Source organism: Pseudophryne corroboree, chromosome 4 (assembly GCF_028390025.1).
Source record: "Pseudophryne corroboree isolate aPseCor3 chromosome 4, aPseCor3.hap2, whole genome shotgun sequence".
NCBI lineage: Eukaryota > Metazoa > Chordata > Amphibia > Anura > Myobatrachidae > Pseudophryne > Pseudophryne corroboree.
The window spans coordinates 871039376-871062374 of record NC_086447.1 but is presented as its reverse complement, the minus strand read 5'-3'; the positions used below and the strand labels follow the sequence as shown (position 1 = coordinate 871062374).

The window sequence follows — 22999 nt, the reverse complement described above, 5'->3', positions numbered from 1 at the left end:
GGTTCAGCAAGTTATTGAATCCTCTCCTAATGGCAAGAGTCCCGGCCCCGATGGATATACTATTGCCTACTACAAAGCTTTTAAAGAGAAATTAATTCCTATACTCACAAGAGCCTTTAACACCATATCAGATCAATCGCCCTTCTCCCCACAATCTCTCGAAGCCCATATTGCAGTTCTACCCAAAGAGGGTAAGGATCCCAGCCTTTGCTCCAGTTACCGGCCAATCTCATTATTAAATATAGATATAAAACTTTTCGCCAAATTGATTGCAAATCGCCTTAAACTATTGTTACCTGGCTTGATACATGGAGATCAAACTGGATTTGTTTTAGGCCGAGAGGCTAGGGACAATACTACTAAAGTGCTCAGCATGATTCACTATGCCGGCCGGCTTTCATCCCCATCAATCCTACTGTCGACTGATGCAGAAAAAGCTTTTGACAGAGTTGACTGGGATTTTTTGACCGGTATATTGAGGCATCTAGGACTTGGTAATGTCTGTCTTCACAGAATCTTGTCCCTCTATGCCTCCCCGTCCGCCAAAATTAGGCTTAATGGCTCCCTTTCTGACCCCTTTCCAATTCTCAACGGTACGCGACAGGGATGCCCGCTATCTCCATTGCTCTTCGTCCTTTGCATGGAAACATTAGCCCGAAGTATTAGGGCTAACCCATGTATTTCGGGCATGCTGGTAAAGGGGTCCGAATACAAACTGGCATTATATGCCGATGATCTACTCGCAATAATCACGAACCCGGTCACCTCTTTACCAAACTTAATGGCAGAGTTTGAGAAGTTTGGAGCCCTCTCTAACTTCAAAATAAATTATTCCAAATCCATTGCCATGAATTTAACTACTCCTCCTGCTATAGTAGAAAGCCTGAAACAAGCCTTCCCCTTCACCTGGCACGATCACAGATTAAAATATTTGGGGGTGTTACTGACCAACGATTTATCCAAAGTGTTCTCCCTAAACTTTAAACCCTTATTGACTAGGCTTCGCCTAGACTTCCTGAAATGGAAGAAATTGAGACTGTCCTGGTTCGGGAGGATCAATGTAGTTAAAATGAACGCCCTCCCTAGGATTTTATTCTTTCTCCAGTCCCTTCCGATACACATCCCCCTGCTCTGGCTTCGTGACGTCCAGAGGCTTATCCGTACATTTGTATGGGGTAGTAATACACCCAGGTTTAAACACGACATTTTGTTCAGGAGAAAACATCAAGGGGGGCAACAACTCCCACACATCCCTAACTACTACCACGCGGTACACCTGAATAGGATTCTGGAATGGACGCGTGCCAAAGACCGCAAACAATGGGTCCTCCTAGAGGAGGGTTGTCTCCCGCATTATATTGAAATTGCACCTTGGCTCCCTACCCTCCCGAAGGTATCTCACCCCACGGTCTCCCCCACGCTGAAATTATGGACCAAACTGAGATCCCAGAGTCACATATCCTCCAAATGGTCCCCTTTAACCTCCTTTCTCTATAACTCCGAATTTGCCCCTGGCTTACAAGGGACTGCTTTCGCCCCATGGGCAGAAGCCGGGATCTTTAGAGTCGGTCAGCTGGTGAGCTCGGGTAGGGTGCGCTCCTTCTCAGATGTTCAATCCTCTTGGAACCTACACAGTGCTGAGTTTTGGAGGTTCTTACAGGTCCATCATTTCATATCATCTCCTAAGAACTTCTCTGATGTAACTAGGGAGCTCACCGGGTTTGAGAAACTATGCACCTCCCCCAAATCACCTACGCATACTATTTCACAAATCTATACGATGATTATGGAAAACTTTTTCCCACAACCTCCTACCTTCCTGACTTCCTGGGAGAAGGAATTGCCAGGGCTACCTACACAGATTAACTGGGATTCTGTGTTTAAGAACGCTCAGGCGAGTTCTTTATGCATCTCGACATTAGAGACCCTTTATAAACTTATTTATAGGTGGTACAGGACCCCTCGTGTTCTCAATAAAATGTTCCCCTCTCTTTCGAATCTATGTTGGAGATGCAAAAATGCCCCAGGGAGTTTTATACATATTTGGTGGGATTGCCCTCTGATAACTCCATTCTGGACAGGAGTATTTAAATGCACCGAACAGATATTGGGAGATGAGATTCCGAAAGACCCAGATTTCTGGCTCCTTAATCACACCTCCGCAGGGTCACACTCCTACAAACATTCCCTGTTAAGACACCTTAGCAACGCAGCTAAAGCGGTTGTCCCAATCCTTTGGAGATCCACCTCCCCACCCTCGATTAAAATGTGGTTCACAAAGATTGATCACTTTTTAGACATGGAAGACCTTGTCTCCTTCTCATCTGGGAAAACAGTTGACTTCATAGCTATCTGGTTTCCCTGGTATGACTTCAAGGACACACCGATGTATCGGTCCTATATTACGATATAACCCCCTTCATATTTATAAACATGCTCATATTCATGCTTGTATTATTATTCATATCCATACTCATATTCCGACAATGATGTCTCTATAATATGGTCCAGACTCATAATTGGTGGGGGAGGCCCCTCTGACCCCCAATTGGTCTGCCCTTACTGTGCAGACTCTTACACCTGACTCTGCCTACCCTAATTTTCCCTTACTTCTCCTCTCTTCCTCTTCTCTTCTCTCTCTTGTTTCTCTTTCCCATTCATCAATGCTGTTTTGATAATATGTTTTCTTTTATAAGTTTTTAATGTTGTCAGTAATGCAGACAGATATTTTTCTACTAAGGGCACTTTATGTGTAGCGTACTGCCGAATATATGTCACGCGATATTTTTGTATGCCCTCCTTTTGTTTTTGAAAATATTTCTGTAATGTTTTGACTGCTGCTTTAACTAATAACTAATAAAAACAGTTTACACAAAAAAAAGAAAAGGACGTGAGTGAAATCTTCCGAACTGAAGCGCTTCGAAAGCCGCCACCATTGTGCCTAACAGGCGAATGCACAAATGTATCGAGACTGTGCGTGGCTTGATCACTAATTGTACCAGATGCCGAATAATCTGTACTTTCTGTTCTGGTAGGTAAATTCTTTGATTTACCGTATCGAGAATCATACCTAGGAATTGAAGTCGTTGAGACGGAATTAGATGTGATTTCTTGAAGTTGACAATCCAACCGTGCTGAACTAGTACATTGTACGTTAGCAACGCATGTTGGAGGAGCATCTGTTGAGACGGAGCTTTGATGAGCAGATCGTCCAAGTACGGGACTATTATCACTCCCAGGGATCTGAGATGAGCTATCATCACAGACATCACTTTGGTAAATACCAGAGGCGCTGACGAGAGGCCAAACGGAAGAGCCTGAAACTGGTAATGGTTCTGCCGTATCGCAAAACGCAAGAACCTCTGATGAGGTGGCCAAATCGGAATGTGTAAGTACGCATCCTTGAGATCCAGTGCAATCATGAATTCCCGTGGCTCTAAACCTGCAATTACCGACCGCAGAGATTCCATCTTGAATCTGTAGTAAGTGAAGTACTGATTGAGGCCCTTTAAGTTCAATATTGGCCTGACCGAGCCATCCAGCTTTGGTACCACAAACAGACTGGAATAATAACTCTGACCGTGTTGGTGTACAGGGACCGGAATCAAAACTGCTGAATCCAGAAGAGACTGAATGGCAATTTGCAGAACCGCCCTCTTGTCGTCCGACACAGGCAGTCCTGTCTTGAAAAACCGCAGTGGCGGAAGACAGTCGAACTCTATTTTGTAACCTTTTAACACTAAATTGCGGATCCACCCATCTGTGGATGTCTGGAACCACGCCAAATGGAACGTCTGAAGGCGTGCTCCCACAACTGGAGATCCGAGATGGGCTGGGAGCCCATCATGCCACTGGCTTGTCGGTGACCTTAGCGTCCTGACGACTGGTATTGGTTTGTTGAAAACCACATCCTCGACCTCGTCTACCAGGCGTGACTGTTCCTTTACCACGGCCTCGAAAGGGCTGAGGTCTAAAGGATTTGAACGCCGGGCCAGAGTATTTACGTCTAGGTACCGTTGGAGGCAATGGTAGGAAAACAGACTTTCCTCCCGTGGCCTCAGAAATCCATTTGTCCAATTCAGGACCAAACAACTTCTCGCCACCGTAAGGTAACGCCTCTATACCTCTTTTGACCTCTGCCTCCGCTTGCCAAGAACGCAGCCAGTGTGCTCGTCGTGCTGTAACTAGCGATGCTGAAAGGCGAGAACCGAGCTGACAGACGTCAGCAGAAGCTGTACAGAGATAATCAGCAGCCTCCCAGATTTGATCAGCGAGAAGTATAAGGTGATCGTCATGTAGGGCAGACTTGAGTTCTGTTATCCATACCATTAGCGCGCCTTAGTTACCCAAATGCCAACCAACCCAGGTCTAAGCAACACTCCTGCTGCTATATACATGGACTTTAGCATAGCATCTATTTTCCGGTCTGAAGGGTCTTTAAGCGTAGTAGCAGTTGGTACTGGTATGGTTAATTTCTTCGTAAGTTTTGACACAGACGAATCCACCATTGGCGGATTCTCCCATGTAGATGTCACAGACTCTGGAAACGGGTAACTAGACTTAAATCTGCGAGGTATAGAAAACAGTTTATCCGGATTCTTCCGTGTTTCCACTAACATCTTATTAAGAGATTCCGAAACAGGAAAACACATAGGAGATCTCTGTCGTTTAGTAAATACGACTTCATCATTTGTCAGAGGCTCCTCAGTTTCTGTAAACTTCACAGACTGACGCACCGCTCTGATGAGATTATCAATGCCTGGGCTGTCAAAATCTTCACTATCTGACTGCTGGTCCACTTCGCCCTCCTCACCCTCATCTTGCGCAGTGAGGTCTGGCATAGAATCGTCAGAATGCAACATAGCAGAAACTGGTAAATCATAAGACAAATTAAATTTATCCCTTCTACCCAAAATGGACCTGGACCTTTGGCAAGGCTGAGACCCCTCCGGTAGTTCTGGCAGTCTCACCCGAGACTCACATCTTGCCGCTTCCCACTCTTGTCGAGCGGCAGGCAATTCTGATTGCAACCCAGCCATGACATCTGTTAGCATAGCCCATGGAGGATCCGGGGATGAAACCGGCTTCGAAACCGGAGCGGAAATTGTATTCGTAACAGAATCCACAAAACATACTGTACATGTGGTAGATCCATCCGGTAACACACTCTTACAGACCTTGCAGTGAAACTGTTTTTTTTATTTTGCTGGTGCCTTACTCATTATGCAGACAGACAATACAATATACAAATACAGACACTAGCACGACTCAGTAAAATTGTACTAAGGTGTGTGTAATATATATATATGGCCGAAGTGCAGTGCACGTGGCCAGTTATGAAATCTGATCCAAAATTCCCACTAACACCCCTGCGCCATCCGGTGGAGTAGAGATGTAGGACAGGAACGTTCTGGAATCACAAACAGGAAGACAGGAAGCATGGTTAAAATGGCAACCATGCCATGCTTACAGTTATAATCACAGTGCAGGTTATAAATTGTGTAATATAACCTGGAAACATGCTTTTAAAACAAATCCTATTAATAAAGGCTTAATAGCCTATACAATTCTGACAACCCATGCAGCCTTTTCTGCTGCTGCTATGGGTATTATAAACTTCTCCCCCCCCCCCCCCCCCGTGCAGCTGCGCTCCATGTGAAGACTCCCCCCCCCCCCCCCCTGTGCTCCGTGTACCGCTGGGAGCGGGTACACTGAGCCGGGGAACAGTTACAGGGAGCCGGGGCGCGGGTAGAGGGAGCCGGGGAGCGGGTACAGGGAGCCGTGGAGCGCGCTCCATAGAGCCGTGGAGCGGCAGCTATGGAGCGACGGAAGTGCGGCCGGTGTACGGGGCTCTGTGCGGCGGGACTGAGCGGCTCTTGCAGCCGCTCTAACCAGCGGCGGTGCACTGGTAGCGGCAGGCAGCGCACATAGCGGCGGGCGGCGCACATAAAAGAAAGTGTTCCCCACACAGCGGAGTGGCAGCGTGAGCTGACGGCCCCGTCCCCCACAACATACCTGGATGCCTGTGGTGAGGGCTATGACGGGGCTTCTTCTGCAAGCTCCGTCCAGCCTTTCCTGCAGGTTGTCTGCACTTGGCTGTGAGGGTGCTCTGTAGTGAGGACCGACACGCCAGCAGCTGCTTGTAGCAGCTTCCACTATCCCGGACACACGCCTTTTGGTAGGGGGGAAGGGATGTGTATAAAGTGTAGTAAAAAAGAAAAACAAAAAACAAAAAGAAAATATTCAAAATAAGTGTGGGAGGTCCACACAACACATGTTGCTGCTGTGAGCACAGAAAAAACACTGAGGTACTCTGGGAATATGGAGGGGAGGAGAGTTACTAAATTTAAATATTCAGTGCCCTGTTCTGCTAAAGCCGTCCATATCCCAAGAGTACTCCAGTGACCCCTAGTGGATGAAAAAGAAATACAAGATTTGAGTCCTGTAAAGAGGAAAAACCTGTATATTGAAAAAAGACGTAACTGAGATGCATACATAAATGCTACAATAGTTTCAAAAAACAGACTGTTGGTGAAAGAGTCTTTCTTCCTTAATTGGTACTGATAATTTGTATTAGTTTAAAGAGCGTATAAGTAGTGGAATAGATCCTTACAAAATAACAATAAACACTGAGTGTGTCACGATAAGATCCCAATTATAATATCATAGGAATGAGGAGGCATTAAAGGTAAAATGAGTGTTACAAAAATGGTGTCTGGATGGCTGCTTGCATTAAGTGTAGTTGCCACTCGTTAGACATGTGTGCTGCCCTTAACTGGATATAGGATGAGAGAGGTGAGGTTTACAGAAATTGTGTCTGGGTGGCCGCCCACACACTGTATAGTTACCACTCCTAAGACACACTGTAACGCTTCTCTCATTCCTCCCTGTCAGCGTCTCTGCCGTCCTCGCGCAGTGATTGTGCGGCCGCCCATTTCCGGAAAGGGTGGTACCACGATGTCAAAAGTGACGTTGCGTCTCGACGTACGTTTCACCGCTGGGCTTGTTCATGAGACCCACGCTCTACAAACCTCCAACGGTAAATATGAGCAGCGCTGGCCAATCACAACTGAGTCTTCTCTGAAGGGCAGCATTTTGCTCCTATTGCAGTAGTAGCGCAATCATAATTGGATCATTTTTGATGGACAGCATTATGCTCCTATTATACCGCTGTAGTTAGTAGTGCTCCGTTTTTTAAATAAAGAGAGGCACTGAAATTTAAACCTGAAAACTGAAATATGCTTGAAGAATTTTATTTTAAAAGGGTTAGAGTATAGAGGAAAAGTAAAATAAAATAAATTAAATGTTATATTAACTAGGTGCCTGGAAAGTATTTTTACCAAAAACGCTAGTCTTTAATTACTAGGCAGTAATACTCTTACTGATCAGCAGCATAGAGCTGTAAAAGTGTGTTTTGATTTGCCTATCAGTATATGCCAATGAAAAAGGAAAGGGGAAACTAAACAGAAGTAAAACATCACAAGCATACATAAATAAGGAGATGCATATGTATAAATATGTTTGTTTCCAAATTAATTGAACCTAATGAAAGTAGATTGAATTTGAAATTAAAATAAAAAATAAATCTAAATATAAAAGTTGCCTATAATAAACGTTAATTAAAAATAAGGGGCAAGATACTGGAATATTGAATATAATAAAATATAATAAGTGTACTAATGAGTAAATATGTTCTTGCTGTGAGTGTGTGAGGTGTTCGAAAATTAATCCGTGTGTGCAGATGGGGGGAGACACAGTGTTGGGATTTGTCTGGTGGAAAGAGAATTGTATTTGACTGTGATCCGTTACCTAACTAGTGATTATTAACGGTTAGATGTGAGGGTGTACACTGAAAAAAGTTTTTTTGGGGGGGATGTTGATGAAAAAGGGGGAAAGGATAGATGGTTCGTGATTGTTGAAAATGTCTAGTACAAGGGAAAAAATATCTGGTACAAGGGAAAATATGAATGTGTTCAAAAGTGATGCATTGGATACGTGACCTAATTAGTGATTGTTACTGGTGGAATGTGAAGGTGTACACTACAAATTGTTTATTGGTGAATTTGTTTAGAAATCAAAGTGAAGAATATATAAGTGAAAAAAGTGTGTCAGGTCAGTGTAAATGCGGGATGTTGGGGAATGGTGATTAGACTGAGAATTGTCAATGTGTAACAGATGGGGGTTGTAGAGAAAACTATTGAATATGTTGTATTGTTCAGGAGTGTTAATGTTGCTAATCCCAAAATCTTGGTGGAAGCCCTATCCAAACTTTTTGAACCACAGGCACTGGGGAGACATCTTGAATTGATTAATGTCCCAGTTAACTTATTGGACCACAGGGACTAGGAATATATGTAAAATGGATTGTGTGTTTTGGTTGCTGATATAAAGGCTTGTATATAAAGGAGAACGAAAATTTGATGTTATTCAAAAAAAAAATCCTTGTTTGATTCTTTAAGCTTTTAGAAAGGTACTGTAGTTTATGTGTTCGTTCATGCCTTTGGGCATAAGGGTATCCAATTTGAATATTCACTCAGATTCTTTCTTTTGGAGTGCGGAGTTAATATCTCCTCCTCTTAAGCCCATTTTTATATGCTCAAGACCAAAAATACTGAGGTCGTCAGTTCTGCTATTATGAAAGTGAAGAAAGTGTTTGGCCACTGTGGTGAGCTTCTTGAATTTGCCTGTATCAGATGTAGCATTGCATACTATACCTATGTGTTCAAGTGCTCTCACTTTTAACAAGCAGGAGGTCATACCCACATACCATAAGTTGCAGGCACATGTATTACAATATATTACATTGACTGCCTTGTAACGTAGGTTTGCATTTAAATGTGTGTGTGAAATGACTTTTCACTATTTTGTCCTTTAGATTTGGTGCTCTCCGCCAGCTCATATTGATATTATCGCCAATTTGCTCAGACAGAGCTTGATCCATTTTTAAGATGTGCCAATGAGTTTGTAAGATTTTCTGGCATCTTTCCAATTTTACAAACAAAGAGGAAGGGGGGTGCAAATCCCCACCCCCAAATTCCCTTCCGCACACTGAAAATTACCTGTAACCATCCCTGAATCTATCTGGTAATAAAATTCAGAGAATTTGTCACAAATGTTTGCAAACACATGTTTAAGCTGCTGGCCACTTCACGGCTTCTCTGATACAGCAGTCCTAACTACTTAATAGCAGTGCCCACATTGGGCCATGTAATTTGTCACAGTACACCTCATGATAAAGGTCATTACTAAAACATTTCCAGACAGAGAGCTAACTTACCAGGGAGCCACCCCCAGGATCTCCCATTGGCACTACAAGGAACAGCATGCCTTCCAAATGCTGCTCCCATTCAATGCCTCATGCACACAAGCAGACAAACAAACAAACAAACAAGCAGCTTCCAAATTGTTTATCTTTCCAATTTTGGCAGAAGTCACCAATAAATCTTAGTGTTCCTTTATCCTTATCAATCTTGTTTTCTTGGAACTTCAGGGAATCTTTGTATTTTTTGTACTTCCAATTTTGCTTTTTTAATTAGTCGGTTGCTGTAACCTCTTTCTTTTAATCTATCGGTTAGTTCTTTGCTTTTGGTTTGAAAAGTGGAGTCGTCAGAAAAATTCTGTTTCAGTCTGAGAAATTCTCCTTTCAGGATATTTTTTATCGTCGGAGGGAAATGCCCACTGGTTGAATGGAGTAGGCTGTTAGTAGATGTCTCCTTCCTGTAGATTTCTGTGGCAATGTCTTTATCGCGATATATTTTGAAATCAGGAAGGGAATGCTAGTTTTACTGCTGGTATAAGTAAACTTTAGATTGATGTCATTTTCACTAAGAAGAAGGATATACCAATCTAGCTTATCTTGGGTCCCATCCCAGATCAGAAAGATATCATCTATAAAGTGTATCCAAATAACGATATGCTTTGTGTATTCTTCCTGTTCATCCTTAAAAACTACTTCCCTTTCCCACCATCCTAGGAATAAATTAGCATAGGTGAGTGCACAGGCTGCCCCCATTGCTGTTCCCTTAATTTGGATGTGGAATAGTTGTTAAATGTGACGTAGTTGTGATTTAAGACAAAAAGAAGCAATTTGAGTAAGAATTCTTGAAAATCCCCAATTCCTTCCATGGACATAAAATATCTGACAGCTTTTATACCCAGATCGTGTTTTATTTATGTATAAAGTGATTCTACATCCAAACCTACCAATAGGTAAGATTCCTCAAGGTGTATATCCTGTATTTTCCTCAGTGCATCAGTAGTGTCCTTAATGTAGCAAGGAAGATTTAGGACATGATGTCCCAAATGGACATCCAAGAAGCAGCTGGCTTTCTCCAGTAATCCCCCATTACCGTAAATTATGGGCCTGCCTGGTGGATTATCCAGGTTTTTATGTACCTTCAGTAGTAGGTACAGAGTAGGTGTCCGGGGATGAGGTGTATTCAGGTACTCCCATTCTGTTTTAGTGATAGTGCCAAGCTGTAAATGTTTGTTAATGATCTTAGTGTACTTGATCTTGAAATTCTAGGTAGGATCGAACATGGTGGTTTTGTAACAGGAGGTATCCTTCAATTGTCTGTTTGCTTCTTTCAGATATAGTTTGGTAGGTTAAATGACAATATTTCCTCCTTTGTCAGATGTCTTTATTTGGACATCCTCCCATTCTTGAATTTCTTTAAGTGCTTCTTTTTGTCTGTTCGATAAATTGCCTATAATTCTGTAGGGGTTTTTTTTACGATAAAGTGCATCAAAATCCCGAGGTTGAGAAATACTCTGACCTCCGGAGATGTATTATCCATAGGAAAGAAGGAAGCTCTTTTTCTACATATTGGACGTGTTGATTGAGGACTTTGATCATCCAATAATTCTCCTAGACTAATAAGAGCTTCATAATCTTGCTGAGATAAAGTAGTGGTTGTATCAATAGCGGGAGTTCTTCCTTGTTGAGATAGAGTAGCTATTATGTTTGTGTCAATAGTTATTTCTTGTTGAGATGAGGTAGCTGTTGTTTCGATACCAATGGTTGTTTCTTGTTGAGATAAATTGATTGTTGTATTGATATCGGTAATTACTTCTTGCTGGGATGAAGTAGATGTTGTGTTGATGTCGGGAATTGCTTCTCTCTCTTTTTTACTAAAATGTTTCATTAGCAAAAGTTTCGGCTCAAAAAGTCTGAGACTCGTCTCCCATTTGAAACTGTCAAACTTATTGGTCGGTGAGAAGGACAGACGTGTTTCCAAAATGCCAATTTGTTCCTGTGTTAGAATATGTGAAGAATGAGTGATAATTTTCAAGGTTGAGGATCCTGGGATGACCGAGGTATTTATTTCCTCTTCCAGGAGGGGCAGCGGTTCGATTGGGGGATCTCAATCTTTCTCGTGTTTTTTCCTCCACCGCACCTTGTTTTTGTTTTGCGGGGCGTCCACGGGTCTTGCCCCTGTTTTCCTCTAAAAAAGAGGCAGTGGAATGGAATCTTGTAAATCTTCTTCGATTGTAGGGTTCCCTTTGGTCCGTACCTTGGTCACTGTAATCTTCTACATCTGAAGGTTCAATATCAGATGATGATGGGGTATACTCATATCTGGATGGACCTCTTCTACAGGCCTGATTAGTCCACTTGAAGATATGTCCCAGTGAGAAATCCCGTTTGTCTCTTGAAAACGTAGTTCTTTTTCGTTTGATTATGTTATTCTCATATGTCTCTAGGTCCTTTTTAATTTTGCCAAATCTGTTCTGAAAAGTGGTATTCTGTTCCCACTGTCCAAGTTTTTGTCCCAATTTATCTACCTCTTTGGTGCATTCGTCCAATATGAGATGATTGCGTTTAATTAAAATGCTCATTAATTCTTGGGAGCATTTCAAAAGACAAGACACTCATTCCTTCCGTAAACTGTCTGTTGATAACTCAAAAGATGGGAACAATTTTGGTCTTAAACCCCTGGGGGTAATTTTTTGCCTACAATACTGTCCTAGACTAGTAAAATCCCAATTGACTCTAATTCGTCTCTGAAGGGTTTTTTTCAGATGGAAGAGATGATCTTCCCAGTTAACAGAGATGGGGTTAGATAATTGATAAGAAAAAAAATACTCTCAAGATCATCGGTTGGTCTTTTGCTAGTTAGTTCTGTTTTTAAGTTGAAGGTGCTCATTATTTTTAGGAGGATTACAGGGCGCGGATGATGAATATTGGAAAGGGAAAAGAAGTAAGTTGGAGAAGAAGTTCTCAATATGGCAAATTATAGCCAAAGGACTGTGCTGGAACTGTGAGCTGAGAAAAACTCAGTACCAAGTAGTCTTTTGAACAAATTCATATTTTCCCTTGTACCAGATATTTTTTCCTTGTACTAGACATTTTCAACAATCACGAACCATCTATCCCTTTCCCACTTTTTCATCAACATCCCCCCCAAAAAACTATTTTCAATGTATACCCTCACATCTAACCGTTAATAATCACTAGTTAGGAAATGGATCACAGTCAAATACAATTCTCTTTCCACCAGACAAATCCCAACTCTATATCTCCCCCCATCTGCACACACGGATCAATTTTCTAACACCTCTCACACTCACAGCAAGTACATATTTACTCATTAGTACACTTATTATATTTTATTATATTCAATATTCCAGTATCTTGCGTCTGATTTTTAATTAACATTTTTTATAGGCAACTTTTATATTTATATTTATTTTCATTTCACATTCAATCTAATTTCATTAGGTTCAATAAATTTGGAAACATAAACATATTTATACATATGCATCTTATTTATTTATGTATGTTTGTGATGTTTTACTTCTGTTTAGTTTCCCCTTTACTTTTTCATTGACATATACTGATAGGCAGATCAAAACACACTTTTACAGATCCATGCTGCTGATCAGTAAGAATATTACTGCCTAGTAATTAAAGACTAGCGTTTTTGGTAAAAATACTTTTCAGGCACCTAGTTAATATAACATTTAATTTATTTTACTTTTCCTCTATACTCTAACCCTTTTAAAATAAAATTATTCAAGCATATTTCAGTTTTCAGGTTTAAATTTCAGTGCCTCTCTTTATTTAAAAAACGGAGCACTACTAACTACAGCGGTATAATAGGAGCATAATGCTGTCCATCAAAAATGATCCGATTATGATTGGGCTACTACTGCAATAGGAGCAAAATGCTGCCCATCAAAGAGGACTCAATTGTGATTGGCCAGCGCTTCTCATATTCACCACTGGAGGCTTGTAGAGCGTGGGTCTTGTGAACAAGCCCAGCGGTGAAACGTACGTCGAGATGCGACGCCACTCGTGCCATCATCACGGTACCGCCCTTTCCGGAAACGGGCGGCCGCACAATCACTGCATGAGGACGGCAGAGACGCTGACAGGGAGGAATGAGAGAAGCGTTACAGTGTGTCTTAGGAGTGGAAACTATACAGTGTGTGGGCGGCCACCCAGACACATTTTCTGTAAACCTCACCACTCTCACCCTATATCCAGTTAAGGGCAGCACACATGTCTAACGAGTGCCAACTACACTTAATGCAAGCAACTATCCAGACACCATTTTTGTAAAATTAATTTTACCTTTAATGCCTCCTCATTCCTATGATATTATAATTGGGATCTTATCGTGACACAGTGTTTATTGTTATTTTGAAAGGATCTATTCCACTACTTATACACACTTTAAACTGATACAAATTATCAGTACCGATTAAGGAAGAAAGACTCTTTCACCAACGGTTTTTTAAACTATTGTAGCATTTATGTATGCATCTCAGTTACGTCTTTTTTCAATATACAGGTTTTTCCTCTCTACAGGACTCAAATCTTGTATTTTGTGAGCCACCTTTGTGATTACATCTTACTCATGTAACTGTGAAATGCAAGAATATGAAAAAACTGACAGACTGTTTCTTGTAACCACTGCTACAATTCATGTATACATCTCAGTGATTTCTGTTTCAGTATTTAAGTGTTTCCATTTTTACAGGCTCTGATCTTTGTATTTCAATACAGAGCCATCTCTGTGATTACATTTCACTTATACAACTGTGAACAAAAAATAATTTGGTGTTATATATTTAGTGGAGCAGCCATGAGCTCTATTCATGTGTGACGAAGATCACGGCACACTTCTAGTAGTCCGTGATATATAAGATTGACATTACACGTGTAAACTTCTCGGGGCCAGCCTTGAGCTCCTCTTATATGGAGCCAGCCATGAGCTCTTTTTATGTGTGACTTAAATCACGGTACACTCCCAGTAGTCCGTGGTATATAAGTTTGACGTTACACGTTTAAAAATCTCGGGGCCAGCCTTGAGCTCCTCTTATAATTTTCTATCTATTTCTTAGAGCCAGAAGAGCCCTATAGGAGCAAATTGAATCCAATGACCAGGTGACTATATTAACAAACTGCCAAATAGTGCAACTGAGTCTCTAAATTGTTTCTTTTCCTCCATCACTCTCTCATCTGGCTAATGGTTAGTCTAATTCAAAGCCCTGTGCTTATTCCAGTGAAATATACCATTACCACAGAAAGCAGAAGTGTATTTTACTTTCTTCACCCCTGGTCATCAAACCACCAGAATCTATTATTTTCTTTGAACACCTCCTTCATACAAACTGGAGGGCGGGAGTAGCAAGTCTGCGCTGTATAGGACTGAGACAGCTGGCCGTGTGGAGAGTGCCAGAGCTCCCTAAGGGCTCAGTACAAAAGTGCAAAATGAAAAAGGGGGTGTGCTCTCTCTTCAATGGTGCTGGTCTCTCTTACGGTCACCTATGTATGTGGATAATACCAAGGTGTGAAAGTGTATGTTGAAACACACTGGTATGGTAAATAAAATGGAATTTAATACAATACTAGCATACAATGTCTAAAAACAAGCAATACATAAAAAAACAAGTGGACTAGGAACAGGCCATGGGGGGAATGTGATCCTACCGATGCAGGTGGAGGAGCCGCAGGTGTCAAATAAAGGCAGGGTACCCTGGGAAATACCCTGCTGGTGGCTCCTCTGATCTTATTCCCTTCCAGGCAATCAGGAAAACAGTCCGCCAAATGTCCAGGGGGTGGGCAGCGCCACAAGGTATCTCCAACGCGTTTCGGGACAGCCTGGTCCCTTCTTCAAGGCAAGATTTCTTTGAACACCTCCTTCATACACTCTCTCATCTGGAGAGCCTTAGTTCGTTTTGTACAAAAATTGACCGAGTTTTGAGTACAGAAAGCAAAAGTGTCTATCTTCCTTCCACTCTCCATGAATACTTGCCCACGACCATATTATCCTGAATACGCCTGATCTTGTCCAATCTCGGAAGCTAAGCAGGTAAGGCCTGGTCAGTACTTGGATGGGAGACCACCTGGGAATACTAGGTACTGTGGGCAATTTTCATAGGAGAAAATCTTAAACAGGCCAAGGTTCTCTCCTTGGCCCTCTTTTCTTCAAACACTTATTACTTCACGGATCATTAAATATTTCCCAATTATACAGTGAATGTTATGATTCCTGGTAGTATTAAAACTTTATAGGTATCATTAATTGTATTTTATTAATATTTCACCCAAATATTTAAATCTCTTCCCCCCCCCCCCCCTTTTTTTGATCTTGAACCTTATTTGTTCAAAAGGCAATCAAGTTTTATGATTCTATGATTGTTTTATCTTAGGGAATAAATAGGATTTTAATTACCTGCCGGTAAATCCTTTTCTCGTAGTCCGTAGAGGATGCTGGGGTCCACATTAGTACCATAGGGTATAGATGGGTCCACTAGAAGCCACTGGCACTTTAAGAGTTTAATAGTGTGGGCTGGCTCCTCCCTCTATGCCCCTCCTACCAGACTCAGTCTAGAAACAGTGCCCCGAGGAGACGGACAACTTCGAGAGAAGGATTTTACACAGATAGTGGCGAGATTCACACCAGCTCATACAAACAAGACAAAACAAGCTAACCAGCTTGAAAACTCAGCAACAGCTGAATAACATTACTGAACCAAATAACAACGCAATACATAACGAAGAACAAAGTAGTACTGACCAAGTAACCACTGCAGGATAACGAAGCACTGGGCGTGCACCCAGCATCCTCTACGGACTACGAGAAAAGGATTTACCGGTAGGTAATTAAAATCCTCTTTTCTCTTATGTCCTAGAACAGGCCTGGTCAACCTGTGGCTCTCCAGATGTTGTGAAACAACAGATCCCAGCATGCCCTGCCACAGTTTTAGCATTCCCTAATGGCAAAACTGTGGCAAAGCATGATGGGACTTGTAGTTTTACAACAGCTGGAGAGCCACAGGTTGACCAGGCCTGTCCTAGAGGATGCTGGGGTCCACATTAGTACCATAAGGATGTACCAAAGCTCCCAGAACGGGAGGGAGAGCGCGGAGGCTCCTGCAGAACTGATTGACCAAACTTCAGGTCCTCAGAGGCCAAAGTATCGAACTTGTAGAACTTAGCAAACGTGTTCGACCCTGATCAAGTAGCCGCTCGGCAAAGTTGTAAAACCGAGACCCCACGGGCAGCCGCCCAGAAAGAACCCACCTTATGAGTAGAGTGGGCCTTAACAGATTTTGGGCACAGCAATCCTGCCGTAGAATGGGGGTAATTCCAAGTTGATCGCAGCAGGAAATATTTTAGCAGTTGAGCAAAACCATGTGCACTGCAGGTGGGACAGATATAACATTTGCAGAGAGAGTTAGATTTGGGTGGGTTATTTTGTTTCTGTGCAGGGTAAATACTGGCTGCCTTATTTTTACACTGCAATTTAGATTGCAGATTGAACTCACCACACCCAAATCTATTTCTCTCTGCACATGTTATATCTGCCTCCCCTGCAGTGCACATGGTTTTTCCCAACTGCTAAAAAAAATTCCTGCTGCGATCAACTTGGAATTACCCACAATATGCGTGCTGAATAGTGAACCTGATCCAGCGAGAAACCGACAGGACAAACAGAGAGTCCGATTTTCTGTGACGAGCAGTCCTCTTCACATAGATCTTCAAAGCCCTCACAACATCCAAGGACTTTGATGTAATTGAGGAGTCAGTAGCTACTGGCACAATAGGTTGGTTGATATGAAAAGCCGACACAACCTTTGGAAGGAACTGCTGATGCGTCCTGAGCTCAGCTCCATCTTCATGGAAGAGCAAGTAGGGGCTTTTATAGGACAAAGCCCCCAATTCCGACACACGTCGAGCAGAAGCTAAGGCCAACAATGTGACAGCCTTCCACGTGAGAAACTTGACCTCAGCCTCCTGTAAAGGCTCAAATCAATCTGATTGCAGGAAATGCAACACCACGTTAGGATCCCAGGGTACCGTCGGCGCCACAAAGGGAAGCTTGATGTGCAGAACCCCTCTCAAGAAAGTCTGAACCTCAGGGAGGGATACCAATTGTTTCTGGAAGAAAATGGATAAAGCCAAAATCTAGACCTTTATGGATCCCAAACGCAGGTCCATATCCACACCTGCTTGCAAAAAGAAGAGAATTCGTCCAAGTTGAAACTCCACCGTAGGAAACCTCTTGGATTCACACCAAGACACATTTTCTCCAAATGCGATGGTAATGTTTAGATGTTACTCCTTCCTAGCCTGTATCAGGGTAGGAATAACCTTGCTCAGAATACCCTTCCGTGCTAAGACCTGGCGTTCAACCTCCATGCCGTCAAACGTAGCCACGGCAAGTCTTGATAAGCGAACGGCCCCTGTTGCAGAAGATCCTGGCGAAGAGGAATAGGCCTCGGATCTTCCAGCAGTAAGTCCAGAAAATCCGCGTACCAAGCTCTCCTTGGCCAGTCCGGAGCAATGAGAATTGCCTGAACCATTGTTCTCTTTATGAGTTTTAGAACTCTTGGAATGAGGAAGTGGAGGGAACACATACACTGACTTGAACACCCACGGTGTTACCAGGGCATCCACCGCCACTGCTTGTGGGTCTCTCGACCTGGAACAGTACCTGCAAAGTTTCTTGTTGAGACGTGAGGCCATCATGTCTATTTGAGGTACGCCCCAAAGACTGGTCACCTCTGTGAACACCTCCGGATGGAGGCCCCATTCACCTGGATGGAGATCGTGCCTGCTGAGGAAGTCTGCTTCCCAGTTGTCCACTCCTGGAAGGAAGATTGCTGACAGCTCCACTGCATGCTTTTCTGCCCAGAGGAGGATTCTTGTTACTTCTGACATAGCAGCTCTGCTCTTTGTCCCTCCCTGACGGTTTATGTAGGCCACCATTATCACATTGTCCAACTGTACTTGAATGGCCTGATTTTGCAGAAGATGTGCCGCTTGGAGAAGACCGTTGTATACGGCTCTCAGTTCCAGAATGTTTATTGGAAGAATGGATTCCAGACTTGACCACCTTCCTTGGAAGGTTTCCCCTTGAGTGACTGCGCCCCAACCCGAGACTTGCATCCGTGGTTAGAAGGAGCCAGTTCTGAACCCCGAACCTGCGGCCCTCCAGAAGGTGAGGCATTTTGCAGCCACCAGAGGAGTGAAATCCTTGCTTTCGGCGACAGACGTATCCGCTGGTGCATGTGTAGGTGAGATCCCGACCACTTGTCCAGGAGGTCCAGTTGGAAAGACCGAGTATGAAACCTGCCGTACTGTAGAGCCTCGTAGGGGGCCACCATCTTCCCCAGAAGGCGAATGCACTTATGAACCGAAACACGGGTAGGCTTTAAGACATCCCGGACCACTGATTGCATAGCCAACGCTTTTTCCACCGGTAGAAACACCCTCGATACTTCCGTGTCGAGGATCATCCCCAGGAAAGACAATCTCTTTGTCTGCTCCAAATGTGACTTTGGAAGGTTCAGGATCCAACCATGTTCCCTGAGCAGATGGGTCGTGACAGCAATGGACTGCAACAGCTTCTCCCTGGACGATGCCTTTATCAGCAAATCGTCCAGATATGGAATTATGTTCACTCCCTGTCTGCGGAGAACCATCATCTCTGCCATCACCTTGGTGAACACCCTTGGTGCCGTGGAGAGACCGAATGGCAGTGCCTGGAACTGATAGTGATTGTCTAGCAGTGCAAATCTGAGATAAGCCTGATGCGACGGCCAAATAGAAATGTGGAGGTACGCGTCCTTGATATCTAGGGATACCAGAAACTCTCCCTCCTCCAGACCTGAGATCACCCCTCTCAGAGACTCCATTTTGAATTTGAACTCCCTCAGATAAGGGTTTAACAATTTCAAGTTCAAAATTGGTCTGACCGAACTATCCGGTTTCGGTACCACGAAAAGGTTTGAATAGTAACCCTTGTGTTGCATATGAGGTGGAACTGGAACAATGACTGCTGACCTTTCCAATTTTTGGATGGCTTCCTGTAGAATAGCCCTTTCTGTCAGTAAAGCTGGCAAGCCTGATCGGAAGAATCGGTGAGGCGGGAGTTTTTGAAAATCCAGTCTGTATCCATGGGACACAATATCCTGCATCCAAGGATCCAGGCCGGACAACATCCAGACGAGGCTGGAACGTCTAAGTCTCGCCCCCACCAGCCCGTTCTCCAGGCTGTGCGGACCACCGTCATGCTGAGGATTTAGAGGAACCATAAGCAGGCTTCTGGTCCATTGAACCTGCAGATGCAGGCTTCTTGGATTTTGCCCGACCACCTCTAAAGAAGCTGGTAGGAGGCTTGGACTTTTTTGTCTTAGCGGTCTGAAAGGACTGCGATGTAGATGAAGAAACGGGTTTCTATGTAGAAGGAGTAGCTGATGGAAGAAAAGACGACTTACCCGCGGTTGCCGTGGAAATCCACGCATCCAACGCTTCCCCAAATAGGGTCTGACCTGTGAAGGGTAGGTTCTCCACACTTCTCCTGGATTCTGCGTCTGCAGACCATTGGCGTAGCCAGAGTCTCCAGCGAGCTGAGACAGCCATGGAAGATATCTTTGCATTCAGCGTACCCAGGTCCTTCATGGACTCCACCATGAAACCCGCAGAATCCTTTATGTTACGTAAAAACAATTCAATGTCACTTCTATCTATTGTATCCAAGTCTTCTAGTAACATGTCTGACCACTTTACTATAGCTTTAGAAATCCATGCACAGGCAATAGTGGGCCTTAACGCCACTCCTGAAGCAGTGTATATGGATTTGATCGTAGTGTCAATTTTACGATCAGCCGGTTCTTTTAACGCGGTAGATCCAGGGACAGGTAAAACCACCTGTTTTGACAGTCTGGAGACAGATGCGTCAACTATGGGTGGGTTTTCCCATTTTTTTTTATCCTCCTCATGGAAGGGAAAAGCAACCAGAATAATTTTTGGGATCTGGAATTTTTTTCTCCGGGTTTTCCCAGGATTTTTCAAATAGAGCATTTAATTCTGTAGATGCAGGGAAGGTTAGCGTGGCTTTCTTATTGTTTGTGAAGTAAGCCTCCCTCCTCAACCTGCTCAGGTGGTGTGTTAGTAATGTTTAACACATCCCTAATGGTCTCAATCATGAGCTGCACCCCCTTTGCAAGGTATGCCGCCCCCCTCAGCACATCCCCATCACCGTCTGCCGTGTCAGAGTCGGTATCCGTGTCGGCTTGCATAATCTGTGCAAGTGCACGTTTCTATGGGTATATGCTAGGGGATTTAGAAGGAATAGAAACAGAACCTGACCAAACTCCCATAGAATTCTTTAAAACCTGAGTTTTTAGTCTCAGTATGAGCCACCCTAGTAGAAATCTGAGAGATCATTCCCTTAATTGAAGTCAGCCATTCTGGCTCAGATATAGAAGACTGAAACAAGACATTATATTCCTGGGTACATGGAATGGATTCCTCTGGAGAAGAAACCTCCTCTGCAGCATAAGACACACAGTCCCTGGACATGGCTATGTGAGAGAACATACACCCCCACACACACAGGAAAATGTCAGACACAGTATCCCCCCCAAGTTCCTTCAGAGAAACACAGAGCTTGGAGCCAGCACACACACAGCCCTTCAATAGGTAGACATAAACCAAATATAGAATGAATTAGCAGCGCTAATAAGTAATTACAACCTGGTATCATAAAAAAGATGTATATATTTAATATAGTCAAATGAAAACAATATTTAAAAAAATGTAAAATAAAGTTAGGTCATGCTCACACATTTCTCATAAAGGAACCTTATAATTTCCTGTGCAATTGTGCAGATTTCAATAGACATTCACAGATGATATAACTTTTTGAGACCTTTCGGACAGTATTAATGGACACTGTTCATGTAGGTAACGTTACCACAAAGAATTGCCGCTGGAGGAAGATCTTTAGCTTAATCCAATATAGCTGGTTTGGAAGTGAAGCTGCCCTCTCTATTGTGCGGAGTCCGATCCAAGCAAAAGGCTCTCAAAGATGCTGGTGAGCCAAATTACTGGTAGTGTCCATCGGTAGAAATGTCCTATATGGTCAGTTGGTAAGGCAGGATGCACTTGCAGGTTTCTGCTGACGGGATACCAAGGATAAAGCTGATAAAGCTGCTAGATAGCAGCGAAACGCGTCAGTCTTTGGAATCCCTGGTATCCCGTCACCAGCATCTTTGAGAGCCTTTTGCTTGGATCGGACTCCGCACAATAGAGGACAGCTTCACTTCCAAACCAGCTATATTGGATTAAGCTAAAGATCTTCCTCCAGCGGCAATTCTTTGTGGTAACGTTACCTACATGAACAGTGTCCATTAATACTGTCCGAAAGGTCTCAAAAAGTTATATCATCTGTGAATGTCTATTGAAATCTGCACAATTGCACAGGAAATTATAAGGTTCCTTTATGAGAAATGTGTGAGCATGACCCAACTTTATTTAAAAATTTTTTAAATATTGTTTTAATTTGACTATATTAAATATATACATCTTTTTTTATGATACCAGGTTGTAATTACTTATTAGCGCTGCTAATTCATTCTATATTGTTGTATATCTTTGAATTGGCTATTCGTGTTTAGTAGCAGCTATTAGAGACAAGCCCCTGGGTGAGCGCCGGAGCAAAATTCCTTAATTGGAATTTGTACCTTTTAGACATAAACCAAGTACCTGGCGCTGACTGTGTATCCTTAAAAGACTCGTGTGGAGGGACAGCACTCCCTATCAGCGTCGCTGTAGGTGTATCTGCAGGGAGAAAATAGCGCTGGAAGCCGCTGGGTCCGCTCTGAGAAGTTCCGCCCCTTGAACATGGCACGTCTTCCCGCTTTCAAATCTTTATACTGGCCTTACTGGGTTAGCAGCGTTACCGAGGTCCCTGACAGACGTGAGTGACCAGTGTAGGGTATTCACGCTGGCTCAGGGCGCCCCTCATAGCGCCGCACTGTGTACCGCTGAGCTCTCCGGTGCGCAGTTAGTACTGCGCTCCTACCCTGTTGCCGCCATTCACACCGGCTCCCCGCTTTTCGGGTCGCCGGTGACACACTCGCCACCAGAATCTTCTGGCTCTGTTAGGGGGTGGCGGCATGCTGCGGGAGTGAGCGGTCGCCTCAGGAGGCTAACGATCATCACCCTCAGGAGCTCAGTGTCCTGTCAGCGGAGATAGTGGCCATTAACCTATTAGGGTTGGATACTACTCCCCCCCCCCCTCCCCCCCCCCCCTAAGTCCCACGAAGCAGGGAGGCTGTTGCCAGAAGCCTCCCTGTGCCTAACTCTAAGAAAAATAATAAAACTAGAAAAACTCCTATGGAGCTCCCCTAGCTGTGACCTGCTCCACCGGGCACATTTTCTAAACCTAGTCTTGTAGGAGGGGCATAGAGGGAGGAGCCAGCCCACACTATTAAACTCTTAAAGTGCCAGTGGCACCTAGTGGACCCGTCTATACCCCATGGTACTAATGTGGACCCCAGCATCCTCTAGGACGTAAAAGAAATAAAGGTTACGTTTTAGAACACATTATCTACCTGATATTTCATTAAACTTATATCCTCATTTTTGCCATTACAAAGGAATGCTCCCAAAAATATATTTTTTGTCTTTCTCTTTCCAATTGTAGTCTAATCTACAAAAACATTTGGGAGTACCGCCAATAATATACTGTTTTCT

General features: G+C 43.4%; 1 protein-coding gene and 1 pseudogene across 1 annotated transcript in view; one reads left to right on the top strand and one right to left on the bottom strand.

Moving 5' to 3' along the window:
- The window catches only part of ABCC10 (ATP binding cassette subfamily C member 10), a 144266-nt gene that overhangs the window by 104445 nt on the left and 16822 nt on the right, over window positions 1-22999 (bottom strand). The window lies entirely within an intron of this gene.
- Window positions 15262-15379, top strand: LOC134912206 (5S ribosomal RNA; annotated as a pseudogene).